Raw genomic sequence first — 15,419 nt, 5'->3', positions numbered from 1 at the left:
AACTATGCAGCTCAATGCAGTCGCGGGTAGTTAGATATTTCAGTGCATAACGTCAACCCACAAGGTTAATATTTCCTCTCATAGTCACTTCAGCAACAGGTAATTTCCAAACTGGGAATAGACACAAGGCAGATTCAACACGTCCACTATATAGGCCTACAAAGAGGGATGGACTTCCAGACAGGACCGGACTGAGAAAATCATTCAGGCTGGGAAATATAGCACGAAATATAGCCCCAGTCAGGCCACTTTTTAAGTGGGGGAAGAAAGGTTTTTTCTGCAGGCCATTTAGCAGACCAGGCCATCTGGGCCTGTTGAGAGGTCCGCCAACTCATCTTTGCTATCACGCCATCATAACTAGAAACATTGTAGACATGTAGGGGCATGTAGGCCACTTAGCAGGCCAGGCCACCAGGGAAATTGCACAAAGTTACCAGACTGCCCACAACTCTTTGATTTGACTTCAGACACGCCCCCTTATGAGAGCCACCTATAATTAACTAATTGTTAACTAAATTAACAACAAAGAAATTGCCTGATAACAAGTATGTGTTCCTTATGCTTTCAGCTAATGCAAAACATTATTATTATTTTAATTTTATTTAATTAGAAATAGATTTGTTTATCAAAACCATGATATGAACCAAACGGAACCCCTAGAAAGTACATTATAACGGTTAATGTGTGAGAACTTTACTCTCAAAGATATGGAGAAAGAGAGGACAGAAGAGATGTATTCTTTTCAAGGGTAAGGAGACAGGAATGCTCAGCAAATTACTAAACTGGAACAAGTTTAAAGGTTGTGTAACAAAAACATGGCAACCCCAAAATAATGTTTTCGTTTGTAAACTGTTTTATCAAATGTGACATTGTTATTCGACTTGCAAATGTAAACACATTTAGAATTATCCAATGAATGAATATTCACAATGTCAATCACAAATATTTTAATTATATTCTTAGCAATATACTGTAGGCTGATTATAATATGTGTAATACATGTTTATTCATGTAAATACTATGTGCTGCTGAGACCAATACTTTTTTGTGCTATCCTTGATAATTTTAGGATGTATGACTTGTTGTAACATGTAATGTATTTTAATAATTGTCAAATAAACTAAACTAAACCCATTTGGCGACCGCGGTTGTAAGTTTGCGGCTTGTAACACTGTCCCGCTTTCTCCCCTGCAAATTATCCAGCGTGGTTTGCATCGGCAGTGTGATTGGCCGACAAAAGTAGTATTTGAAACTAGATGTACTCCGGTGGTAACTAAATTCACATCGACAGTAAATACAAATTACTTTTGTCCTGTTGAGAGAGTCATCAGGCATGGCTTTGAAGCTGAACTTGCCATTCAAAATAGTATCATACTAGTGCTCACAGGGGCTTGTTTAATTGCGGCATCGACGTCAGTGCATTGCTTCCTGGTTTCCCAAACTACGGAGTGGCCCGAGGTTCAAACATCACAGCCCATTAATCTCACGTCCAATTAATGCCATTAATGTCACAAACAGGTGGACAAATAGGGAGTCCACACGTGATACCAAGTTAACAAAATAATTTATTTAATCCTATGTAAACAAACAATAATTGATTAAACAACAAATGTAGGTATCAGAATTGTCAAGGGATTCCCAGTTGAGTGTTGTTGATATAACCTGTCCTGGGAGATGGGAAAGCAGACATAAGGGATTAGACAGGGGAACATATATAATGGTGCTGCAGGCAGCTCTCTGCACTGCACAGGTGCTTCAAATTGGGGTAACTCTCACTTTGAGTCAGAAGAGGTAAAGTGGGGGTCGTCACATTAAAATAATTTTGCGTTAACTCATTAATAACGCAATAACTTTGACAGCCTTAATACTATTTATTACATGGCGTTTTAAAATTCGCCAAAATGCTTGATTGTGATTGGTCAATAGCGCTCTGTTGCCCCTTGATTGCCCCTAGCCCCTATTTCTCTATAATTCACTGCTGCTAGGGGCAACGCGCAATAATGACCGCTGTTAGGGGCAACGGGGAAAGATAGCCTCGCAGCCGGACTCTCGCAGCGTTATACCATGCATAGCTGCACTGCATCAGGTGCAATCAAGCCCACACACACACGCCAGAGGAGCAACAGAACCGCGTCTGCATTTGATCTCGTCTTGTCAATGGTGTAAAAGGAATTATGTATATTGTTAGTAAGCAGTGTTGCGATGCTCATATCAACACTGGTTGCACGCACGCTAATGACGCCACGTGCACGCACGCTCCCAGGCGCATGCGCGCGCTCCCGTGCATGCGCATAAATGTTCCCTCGCATAAGGACAGACTAAAAACAGTGCCTAATTGCCTCTACGAATGGAATGTAACACCTGACGACCGGCGCTATTGATATGCAAAGTAGCCAGGTGGGTACTGCGAGTTGGCGCATCAGTCGAGTGCAGCGCATTCCTGTGTGCACGCGCGTGCACATCCGTGCGTGTGCGTGCACGCGCGTTCTGCTCACAAAACTTTGTTTGCACGGAGTGCAACCTCGTCCCATGAGCAACGCATCACTGTTAGTAAGTTAGCCCTGTAATAAGCGGGATCATGTATAGCTATACTCGGTCATTGACCTCGTAGCTATACATTATCCCTTAGCTACATTACTTCACATAATAATTAATTCAGCTCTAAGTTTACTGAAATAACTTTGTAATAGGCAAGTCCACACTACTTTGCACATTGTACAGTTAGCATTAATCTGCCTCTTTTGAATGATAAATATGGTTTGCATTGTTTTTTTTCTAACTTGTATCTACCATTTCAGTTTAGTAGCTGCACTTTCATTGTAACCTGGTTTATATATTTATTACCCAAACTAACTAGAGCTTAATAAAGGCTACATGGCACAATCATGACATGGCATTAAGTTTAGTCAGCTTTTATAAGATAAGACTTAGGTAATGTCTGTATCACGTGGTGTCTGTCTTGATGTGACATGAAGGCCTTACATGTCTACATTTACATTTACTCATTTAGCTGACGCTTTTATCCAAAGTGACTTACAAGTTCTGTACGACAAGTCATCAGGAAGGGCACAAATCTTATCAGCTAAGTAACAATGTCTAGATGTTACATGAAGACCTTACACGTCTAGATGTTACATGAAGTACTGAGTACATGAACTGCATGAACTCTACAGTTTGAAGTTGAAGCATAAGGTTGAAGTGGAGACATGCCAGTAAACCTATTCATTTCCACATGGTTTAGCAGACGACATTTCCCTCCTGAAATCGAATGCAAATGTCCCCAGTGTTCTACAGAACTTTCCGTGCAAGTCTTTTAAAGTGTGTGACACATTAGCTGAAGTGGGAGTCTTTCTGGACTTAAAAATATTTGGTCTAATATTTAATGAAGCTCTACATGAAGACCTCACATGTCTAGATGTTACATGAAGACCTCACATGTCTAGATGTTACATAAAGACCTCACATGTCTAGATGTTACATGAAGACCTTACATGTCTAGATGTTACATGAAGACCTTACATGTCTAGATGTTACATGAAGACCTCACATGTCTAGATGTTACATGAAGACCTCACATGTCTAGATGTTACATGAAGACCTCACATGTCTAGATGTTACATGAAGACCTCACATGTCTAGATGTTACATGAAGACCTTACTGTCTAGATGTTACATGAAGACCTCACATGTCTAGATGTTACATGAAGACCTCACATGTCTAGATGTTACATGAAGACCTCATATGTCTAGATGTTACATGAAGACCTCACATGTCTAGATGTTACATGAAGACCTTACTGTCTAGATGTTACATGAAGACCTTACGGTCTAGATGTTACATGAAGACCTCACATGTCTAGATGTTACATGAAGACCTCACATGTCTAGATGTTACATGAAGACCTCACATGTCTAGATGTTACATGAAGACCTCACATGTCTAGATGTTACATGAAGACCCCACACATCTAGATGTTACATGAAGACCATACATGTCTAGATGTTACATGAAGACCTCACATGTCTAGATGTTACATGAAGACCTCACATGTCTAGATGTTACATGAAGACCTTACTTTCTAGATGTTACATGAAGACCTCACATGTCTAGATGTTACATGAAGACCTCACATGTCTAGATGTTACATGAAGACCTCACATGTCTAGATGTTACATAAAGACCTCACATGTCTAGATGTTACATGAAGACCTCACATGTCTAGATGTTACATGAAGACCTCACATGTCTAGATGTTACATGAAGACCTCACATGTCTAGATGTTACATGAAAACCTCACATGTCTAGATGTTACATGAAGACCTCACATGTCTAGATGTTACATGAAGACCTTACATGTCTAGATGAAGACATTACATGTCTAGATGAAGACCTTACATGTCTAGATGTTACATGAAGACCTTACATGTCTAGATGAAGACCTTACATGTCTAGATGTTACATGAAGACCTTACATGTCTAGATGAAGACCTTACATGTCTAGATGAAGACCTTGCATGTCTAGATGAAGACCGTACATGTCTAGATGAAGACCTTACATGTCTAGATGAAGACCTTACATGTCTAGATGTTACATGAAGACCTTACATGTCTAGATGTTACATGAAGACCTTACTGTCTAGATGTTACATGAAGACCTTACATGTCTAGATGAAGACCTTACATGTCTAGATGTTACATGAAGACCTTACTGTCTAGATGTTACATGAAGACCTTACATGTCTAGATGTTACATGAAGACCTTACATGTCTAGATGAAGACCTTACATGTCTAGATGTTACATGAAGACCTTACATGTCTAGATGAAGACCTTACATGTCTAGATGTTACATGAAGACCTTACATGTCTAGATGAAGACCTTACATGTCTAGATGTTACATGAAGACCTTACATGTCTAGATGTTACATGAAGACCTTACTGTCTAGATGTTACATGAAGACCTTACATGTCTAGATGAAGACCTTACATGTCTAGATGTTACATGAAGACCTCACATGTCTAGATGAAGACCTTACATGTCTAGATGTTACATGAAGACCTCACATGTCTAGATGAAGACCTTACATGTCTAGATGTTACATGAAGACCTCACATGTCTAGATGAAGACCTTACATGTCTAGATGTTACATGAAGACCTTACATGTCTAGATGAAGACCTTACATGTCTAGATGTTACATGAAGACCTCACATGTCTAGATGTTACATGAAGACCTTACATGTCTACAAACCGTCTCACTCAGACGCAACCTGCCCTCCCTATCCCCCTCCACCCTCTCCTCTGACATAATATCCGCTCTACCTTTGAGTGACACCTTCTCTGCTCTCCCCACAGAGATGGCAGCCTCCACCCTCCTCTCAGCCCTTGCAACCTCCTTCGACAAGCTCTGTCCCCTCGTTGAGAAACCTGCCCGCCGTTCCCCACCCAGTCCATGGCTGACGGATGCAGTGAGAGAACAAAGACAGGTCCTGAGAGCGGCTGAGAGGAAGTATAGAAAGTCACGCCTCACTGCTGACATTGACACATATCACAACCTCTTGTTAACATTCTCCAAAACCATTACTAATGCCAAAGCTTCTTTCTTTCACCATAGGATCGAGGCCTCTGCCAAGAATCTTCGCAAACTGCATGCTACCATGTCCTCCCTCCTCACTCCCCCCCCCACCTCCTCCTCCCTCATCTTTTTCTGCCGAAGACTTTGCGATCTTCTTTGAGGAAAAAGTGGAGAACATCCGCAGCTCCTTCTCCCAACCCCCACCCATTCCAAACGCTGAATCGAGAACCTCATCCTTCACTCTGTCATCTTTCTCTCCCATTACAGAAGCCGAGACCCTGACACTGGTAACGTCGAACCGTCCGACTACATGCCAGCTGGACCAGCTACCCTCCCCACTCCTCCAGACCATAGCACCGGACATCCTCCCATTCCTAACTGCAACCATCAATTCCTCACTCAACTCGGGGGTGGTCCCCACCTCCCTAAAACAAGCCAGAGTCACGCCCCTCATAAAAAAACCAACCCTGAACCCCACCGTCATAGCCAACTATCGTCCTGTCTCTCTTCTCTCCTTCCTTTCTAAAACACTTGAACGTGCTGTATCCAACCAACTTACTGCTTATCTCTTACAGAATGACCTCCTAGACCCTAATCAGTCTGGCTTCCGGACAGGCCACTCCACAGAAACGGCCCTCATTGCGGTCACAGAGGCACTTCACTTAGCAAAAGCGAAAGGCCTCTCCTCTGTCCTGATTCTCCTAGATCTATCTGCAGCCTTCGACACAGTCAACCATCAGATCCTCCTCGCGGCCCTCGCAGGAATGGGAGTGGCTGGATCTGCGCTGACATGGCTGACATCATACCTCAATGACCGCTCCTACCAAGTGTCATGGAGAGGGACTCTGTCGGCCACCCGCCCCCTCCGGACGGGTGTCCCCCAGGGCTCGGTCCTAGGACCCCTTCTCTTCTCCCTCTACACTAAATCACTGGGTAACATTATCACGTCTCATGGCTTCTCATATCATTGTTATGCCGATGATACTCAACTCTTCCTCTCCTTCCCTCCCTCAGATATCCACGTCTCTGAGCGGATCTCTGCCTGTCTGTCCGACATCTCCGCCTGGATGACGACCAACCACCTCAAACTGAACCTAAGCAAAACAGAATTGCTCCACCTGCCGGCCAAATCCTCCCCCCTGACCGACCTCTCCATCACAGTCGAGAATGCAGCTGTGACCGCGTCGCCGACCGCCAAGAACCTTGGTGTTGTCCTCGACGACCAGTTGAACTTCTCTGCTCACATCGCAGCGACAACCAGAACCTGCAGATTCCTCCTGAGCAACGTCAGAAGGATACGCCCCTTCCTGACAAAAGAAGCCACCCAACTCCTCGTCCAATCAACAGTCATCTCCCGCCTCGACTACTGCAACGCACTGCTAGCTGGCCTCCCGGCCACTGCCACCAAGCCTCTTCAACTCATTCAAAACGCAGCGGCCCGCCTGATCTCAAACCTACCGAAGTCGGCCCATGTCACCCCACTTCTTAGGGACCTGCACTGGCTCCCCATTGCTGCACGTATCCGCTTCAAGGCCCTCGACCTAGCATACCGTGCGGCAAAGGGAACCGCTCCCGCCTACCTCCGGTCAATGGTCTCTAACTACACACCCTCAAGACCCCTACGCTCTGCATCTTCTGGCCGCCTCAGATCTACTCCTATCCAAGCTCCCGGAGGGTCATCAAAGAGAAGCCGCCTATTCTCAGTCCTTGCCCCACAATGGTGGAATGAACTACCCATCCCAGTTAGGACAGCCGAATCCCGTCCAATCTTTCGCCGTCGACTAAAGACTCACTTCTTCAACCATTATCTGAAATGATAAAAAAAAAAAAAAAAAAATCTAACCCCGACTAACCTTACTGTCATGCACTTGTCCTAATAAACTAACCTACACTGTAACACGCAACACTTTGATGAACATTGTTACTCAGCTGATAGAGTTATACCCTTCTTGCTGTCTTGTCGCACAGAACTTGTAAGTCGCTTTGGATAAAAGCGTCAGCTAAATGACTAAATGTAAATGTAAAATGTAAATGTCTAGATGTTACATGAAGACCTCACATGTCTAGATGAAGACCTTACATGTCTAGATGTTACATGAAGACCTCACATGTCTAGATGTTACATGAAGACCTCACATGTCTAGATGTTACATGAAGACCTCACATGTCTAGATGTTACATGAAGACCTCACATGTCTAGATGTTACATGAAGACCTCACATGTCTAGATGTTACATGAAGACCTCACACATCTAGTTGTTACATGAAGACCTTACATGTCTAGATGTTACATGAAGGTCTAATTAAAGCAGAGTTGATTAACCAGGTTTCAAGTGAAGTGTTTCCATTGGTTCTCCCCTTAAAAGTACTGAGTACATGAACTGCATGAACTCTGCAGTTTGAAGTTGAAGCTTAAGGTTGAAGTGAAGACATGCCGTAGTACCTGACAGCCAATAAACCTCTTAATTTCCACATGGTTTAGCAGACGACATTTCCCTCCTGAAATCCAATGTAAATGTCCCCAGTGTTCTACAGAACTTTCCGTGTGAGCCTTTTAAAGTGTGTGACGCGTTAGCTGAAGTGGGAGTCTGTCTGGACTTAAAAATATTATTTTTAATATTTAATGAAGCTCTGCAGCCTCGGGTTACAGATAATGGCTGAGAGCCAGGTTCCGTCTTGACCCACAGGGCTCTACTTAGTGTTAACATTAACATCAATATTCACAGAACTACATGCAGTCATTGGTGTGTTGTGTTTTTCCATTATCTTAAATTTTTTGTATATATATATATTTTTTTAAAGGAACACGCCAACACTTTTGGGAAATTAGCTCTCCAGAGAGAGACAAGAAGATAGATACCAGTTTCCTCTCTGTGCGTTCAGTATAAAGCTATCTGGCTGCATGTTAGCCTAGCTTAGCACAATGAATGGAAGCTGACATGTACGGCTAGCCTTCGGGAGAGGTGTTAGTTGGACAATGCGTAGGCTACCCGTATATGTCCGCTTCCATTCATTGTTCTAAGATAAGATAAGATAAGATATTCCTTTATTGATCCCCTTGGGGAAATTCAGGCATCATAGCAGCATGGGAGAGGGGGAGGTACAGTACAGTACAGGTAGTAAAAACAAGCAGTGTAAACAATATATAAGCTAGGCTAACATGCAGCCAGATAGCTTTCTACTGAACGCACAGAGAGGAAACTGGTATCTATCTTCTTGTCTTGTTGTATCACTGTTTTGTCCTGTTTTGTACTTTATCTGTGAAAAAAGTCTATGCACTGTATATTGTGATATTGCCAAAAAATATCGCGATATCCTTTAGAGGCCATATCCAACCCTAATTCCTATGTGTTTTTTTTGTAAACAAAATGGCGATTAAAAGTAATCTGAATCCTGAATCTCTCTCTGGAGAAGACCGTAAGCTAATTTCCCAAAATGTTGGCATGTTTCTTTAAGTCAGTCAGGGCTTAATGTGTTTTTCTTCCAGAGACAATTACATGTGATGATTATGACCATAGTCGGTGTTGCCAAATATCAATGGGTCTCATTCACCAACGGACTTAGGACAAAAGGTCTGACACATTTTTGTCTTAGCGCCACTTAAGACATTTTCGGGCCGATTTTGGGATTCACCAAAGGTCCCTTCTCCTGGATTTGGTCCTAACTAAGAGCAGGATTTAGGAGCGCGTAAGTCGACAGACTGGTGTGCGCCGTGGGATTTATTTTGGAGGAATCATGGTGATTTCGTTCACGTCAACTCTACAGGCCTCCTTGGAATTAATTAATCATAATTTAAATAAATATGACAATATTTGTATGCTAAAAAAATTACGTTTTACATTTACAGTCATGCCTCAACGACTCATGTGATGTCCAAAAATAAATAATAGCACTACACCAACACTGCAAATGACAGTGGATAAGAACTAAAGCTAATCACGTGGATATATCTATATAGTGGAATAGACTGTATTAATATTACATATTTATACCGTCTTGTGCGCTCCGGGCCACCTGTTCAGCACACACACACGCACACTGTATAGCCTACGTGTCTAATGAATGAACAGTAGGCTTATATTATTCGAATTACTTGTTTCATTAGGATTTAGTAGATACTATAATGCTCTGCCCTATACGTACAGTAAGTACAGTACACATCTTAAGGCCGCCACAGAGTCGGGGCGTACTGTGAGTGGACCGGACTCTGTGGAGATGTAACGCTAAGATGTGTACTGTACTGTAGTTGAACTGTGATGTAGTAGAAATTACTACTATGGCAGCGCAGTATGTGATCTCCTAATGAAACAAGTCATTAGAATAATATAAGGCTACTGTTCATTCATTAGACACGTAGGCAGGGGTGCAGTGCTCATGCCACGTGGTACCACGCCCAAGGCCAGATTAAGACTTCAGAGGCCCCTGGGCCAGATTCTTGTGGAGCCCCCCCCCCCACACACGTGCACGCACGCACAGTGGCGTTTTTATATGTCACTTTAAAAAATATATAGAATACCGTAATTCCTCTAATAGTAACCCCGGCTTGTATTTGTTTCAACTGTAGTGGATACCAGGCTTGTATTAGGAGGAGGCATGTATAAGAGAGAGAGACCTATATTTCTAATTTTTAAACGGATCATAATGAATAAATAAATAATTTGCAATACAAAAAATTTAATAAAAATAGATAGAGAAGAGATGACTGAGATGATACTAGTAGTCACTATAGATGCTGTGAAAGTAAATGCTGGATGAGGATCTGATTATATATATTTTTTTTTCGTATCTTTATTTTTTTTACTGAATGAATGAATGAATGAAAACTTTATTTAACAGATTGCAGAATGGGTACAATACAGTACGGCTCAATACACACAATTGTTAAGGGGATGCAGACCTGAGAAAGACGTTTGTCTTGTTTACATCAGGGTCCCCCATTTTCAATTCATATAGACATTTATGACATACACAACATACATGACATTTATGGCATAGGGACATATAGGTATTTAGTAGTAATACTAGTGTGGAGGCCCCTAGTCACATTATTTCTAAACCTAGCCGCATTTCTGGCAAAACGCCTGTTTCTACACTGGTTAAGCTTAGGCACTCTTTCGAAGTTGGTTAAGGTTAGAGTTTGTCTTAGAGCGTGACGGGCTGACGGCAAGTTCTTTCGACGGTTAAGCTTAGGCACTCTTTCGAAGTTGGTTAAGGTTAGAGTTTGTCTTAGAGCAGTGGTCACCAACCTTTTTAAGCCCAAGATCACCTTTTTTTTTTTGGTGAAGGCAAGATCTACCTATTGAAGCGTTGAGAGAAAAAGACAGCCAAGATTGTACTTTAAACTAAATTACTTTTATTTGCCTGTATTCTAATTACATGCAATGCTTTGGTCCAACATTAAAACGTCAAAGTAGAACTATTATGTACTTTCTCAGTCAGTGCTAAGTGCAGTCATCTTATGCAGCATCACTTTTCACATCAAAACAAAAGTAGAACTGTAATGTGGACTTTCTCATATTATTAACATTGACAAACATATTTACAATTAGCATTTTATAAAGTAGAACTGTAATGTGTACTTTCTCAGTCAGTGCTAAGTGCAGTCAGTGCTAAGTGCAGCATCACTTTTCACATCAGAACAAAAGTAGAACTGTAATGTGGACTCTCATATTATTAACATTGACAAATTTACAATTAGCATTTTATAAAGTAGAACTGTAATGTGTACTTTCTCAGTCAGTGCTAAGTGCAGCATCACTTTTCACATCAAAACAAAAGTAGAACTGTAATGTGTACTTTCTCAGTCAGTGCTAAGTGCAGTCAGTGCTAAGTGCAGTCAGTGCTAAGTGCAGTATCATTTTCACATCAAAACAAAAGTAGAACTGTATGTGTACTTTCTCAGTCAGTGCTAAGTGCAGCATCACTTTTCACATCAAAACAAAGGTAGAACTGTAATGTGGACTCTCAGGGTAAGATCCAAAAAAAAAAAAAAAACACGTTTTTTTTTTTTTTTTAATTTTCATGGAAAGATCTACAGGGACAGTCTCAAAGATCGACCAGTCGATCAAGATCAAGATCCACTGTCTTAGAGCATGGCGATAGAACGGCAGGTAGTTTGCAGGCTGTTTGACGAGGAAATGGGCAAAGACACAGCTCGTCACGCGATTGGGCAAACATGTCAGTGGCCAATCAGAGAGCGTCAGTCAGTGCCAATCAGAGAGCGTCTGCCAGAAATGCGGCTAGGTAATAACGCCCCCTAGGGCCCTAGTCACTAGGGGGAGCTCGATGATATCCGCTATCAGCACTCTAGTGACGAGGGGCCTCCAAAAGGCCTTGTGATCAGGGGCCTCCAAAAGGCCTCTAGTGACGAGTGGCCTCAAAAAATAAAAAATGTAAGTTTAAAAAAAAATGTAAAAAAATGTTGGGGCCTCTAGTGACGAGGGGCCTCAATTTTTTTTTTTCTTTTTTTTTTTTTTAGGCCCCTCATCACTCGAGGCCCACGGGCCGCGGCCCAGTCGGCCCGGTCGTTAATCCGGCCCTGACCACGCCGTTCCACCTCCTTTCTGAGCAGAAGCACGCACGTGCACACAAAAATGCGTTCACAACTTTCACTCGACTCATCGTGTCATGCACCAAGTACCGGTACTCACCTGGCTACTTGTATTTGCATAACAATAGCATAACAAAGAACGAGAAGAGCAAAACCAAAATACAAGCCCTGTACCAATTGGTGGGGGGTTGCTTGAGCTGCGGAACCTCTCACTATGTGACAAATGGTCCCGACTGGAAGGATGAGACATTTCTTAAGTTGTGCTTCAGAAGGAAACTGTCCTTCTGTAAACTGTAAGTTACATTGTTAATTTAGTTTGTATTTACTTAATTCAATTAAAGAAATTGTAACTACAATGTATCTACAATTACATTTAAAACATTGTTTGTTTTTCAACCATATCTGTTGACAATATAATTTCTTTATATATTGAATGCTACATCTGGCTACCTTTTTCAGCTTCTCTATTTCAAGGCAATATTTACAAAAACTAAACTAAAACTAGTTATTTCCTATACAAACATGTTTCCTACTATTTATTTATGCATAATAATCATTCTAATCATAAAGCTGTTCTGTGCGCACGCGTGCACGTGACGTCATTAAAACACAGTGCAACCACTTATGAAATCACCACTGCACCACTGCACGTAGGCTATACAGTGTGTGTGTCTGTGTGTGTGTGTGCATGCTGAATAGGTGGCCAGGAGCGTGCAACAAGATGGTATAAATATGGAATATTAATACAGTCTATTCCACTATAGATGTATCCACGCAATTAGCTTTAGTTTATCCACTGTCATTTGCAGTGTTGGTGTAGTGCTATTATTTATTTCCGGACATCAAATGCGTCGTTGAGGCATGACTTTAAATATAAAACATAATTGTTTATCATACAAATATTTTCATATTTATTTTAATTATGATTAATTAATTCCAAGGAGGCCTGTAGAGTTGACATGAATGAAATCACTATGATTCCTCCCAAATAAAGCCCTTAAGAACACGGTGCACACCAGTCTGTCAACTTACGACTGCTATTCAGCGATCCTAAATCCTGCTCTTAGTTAGGACAGAATCCAGGAGAAGGGACCGTTCGTGAATCCCAAAAATCGTCCCGAAAATGTCTTAAGTGGCACTAAGACCAAAATTTGTCAGATATTTTGTCCTAAGTCCATTGGTGAATGAGACCCAATACAATGGGTCTCATTCTCCAACGGACTTAAGACAAGAAATTTGCTCTTAGGGCCATTTAAGACATCTTAGGGCCGATTTTGGGATTCCCCAACCGTCCCTACTATACACAACAGTAAATATAAGGTTTAAATAAATATAACACATTGTCATATTTATTTAAATTATGATTAATTAATTCCAAGGAGGCCTGTATGAATTGACATGACGGAATCACTATGATTCCTCCCAAATAAAGCCCTTAACACATCTAGCGCCAAAAACGCTGTCCAGCATTATTGCTCGCCATGCGTTGACTGCCAACATCGCTGTACAGTGTTTTTGAGATCAATATTTCATTTTTTCGCCATGGCATTCATAATTCATCCACCCAACCTCCGGACTCCAGCGGGACCCTAAATGGGACTGCAATGCCTCAATAGTCAATACCGCCGCCTGGTGGATGGTCGGGCGAGTTACACACTCAAAAACCGGAAAGTGTCATCGGTTCGTCGAGGAAATTCCTCCGGCAGTCACATCTCGCTACGGGACTACAGACAAACACTATAGTGCATATGGGTCGCTGCCATAACGCAATAATCTATATGATTTCGGCGTTTATTGCGCCATACAAACCGGAAATGGATCTAGGTGATCGGCGTCGAATAATTGGGATCTTTCTCCGCCAGTCTCATCGGCGCACGGTAAGAGGGCAGTAACGTTATTTTCAACCCGATTGTGCATTTCCTTGTTTGCAAACAGTCTGATCAATATATCAACCCATAGTAAATAAAGCTGTTACTGACGATCAAGGAATTATAAACGACCCCCCTTTCCTCCACGCATGATGTAGCATAATGTATACCGATCATATACATTTGAATTTTTTAATATAGCGTGTATGGGAAAGAAACGCCAATCGATAATCTATTATGCTTCAGGGCCTATAACTACTGTTTTTGGAATTACAGCAGAAAAGATTAAAAACATACTTATATTCTCAAAGGTATTAACACAACAATGTATGAATGAAAAAATATAACGTTCCCACATCCTGAACGATAGATAATCGATGTTGAATGGGCCATAGTAATGTCAATATAACAATACAATTTAAAGAAGGTAAACATCTCCATAGGCTTTCAACGGTGGCAGAGAGTGGTATAAGATGGGCACAACCCCCGGCGCCCAATGTGTTAAGAACACGGAGCACAACAGTCTGTCAAGTTAAAGGATAACTCCACTATTTTGGGAAATTAGCTTATTTAACATCTTCCCTGGAGTTAGACAAGAAGATGCATACCTTTTTTGTCTCTGTGCGTGCATTTTAGCTTTGGGAATAGATGCTCCGTTAGCATAGCTTAGCTTCATCACTGGAAGTGAGGCAGGACAGTAGCCTTACAGTGCCTTACAGTGTATTGCAAGGTCTGACATTGACCAAACTTGATATGCATGACCTTGGTGGGCTCTAGGTCAACTCCTGAAAAGGGGGTCAATGTCAGACTTTGCAATCAAAAGTTAGGGGGCTAATAACCCTTGCCATAATTTCAGTGCGCCCCTAACTTTTGATTGCAAGGTCTGACATTGACCCCCTTTTCAGGAGTTGACCTAGAGCCCACCAAGGTCATGCATATCAAGTTTGGTCAATGTCAGACCTTGCAATACACTGTAAGGCACTGTAAGGCTACTGTCCTGCCTCACTTCCAGTGATGAAGCTAAGCTATGCTAACGGAGCATCTATTCCCAAAGCTAAAATGCACGCACAGAGACAAAAAAGGTATGCATCTTCTTGTCTAACTCCAGGGAAGCTGTTAAATAAGCTAATTTCCCAAAATAGTGGAGTTATCCTTTAAGACTGCTCCTAAATCCTGCTCTTAGTCAGGGCCGAATCCAAGCTTAGGGACGGTTGGGGAATCCCAAAATCGGCCCTAAGATGTCTTAAATGGCCCTAAGAGCAAATTTTTTTGTCTTAAGTCCGTTGGAGAATGAGACCCAATGTCCATAGTCACTGTTCCAGATTCATAGAGTTAGGATTTTCCCTGTTTTAACAGTATTCTTTTTATTTCTTATTGCATGTCACAAGGTGCGTTGTTATGTCACAAGGTGCGTTGTTATGTCA

The 15,419-nt window shown here is 41.8% G+C and overlaps 1 protein-coding gene across 1 annotated transcript in view; it reads left to right on the top strand.

Annotated features, from left to right (window-relative positions):
* The window catches only part of kmo (kynurenine 3-monooxygenase), a 113,143-nt gene that overhangs the window by 50,329 nt on the left and 47,395 nt on the right, over positions 1-15,419 (top strand). The gene's annotated exons all lie outside the window — the stretch shown is intronic.

This window comes from Notolepis coatsorum (assembly GCF_963971535.1).
Source record: "Notolepis coatsorum genome assembly, chromosome: 9".
Taxonomy (NCBI): Eukaryota; Metazoa; Chordata; class Actinopteri; order Aulopiformes; family Paralepididae; genus Notolepis; species Notolepis coatsorum.
Note: the sequence above shows the minus strand (reverse complement) of the source record. Positions and strands in the feature narration are given on the sequence as shown.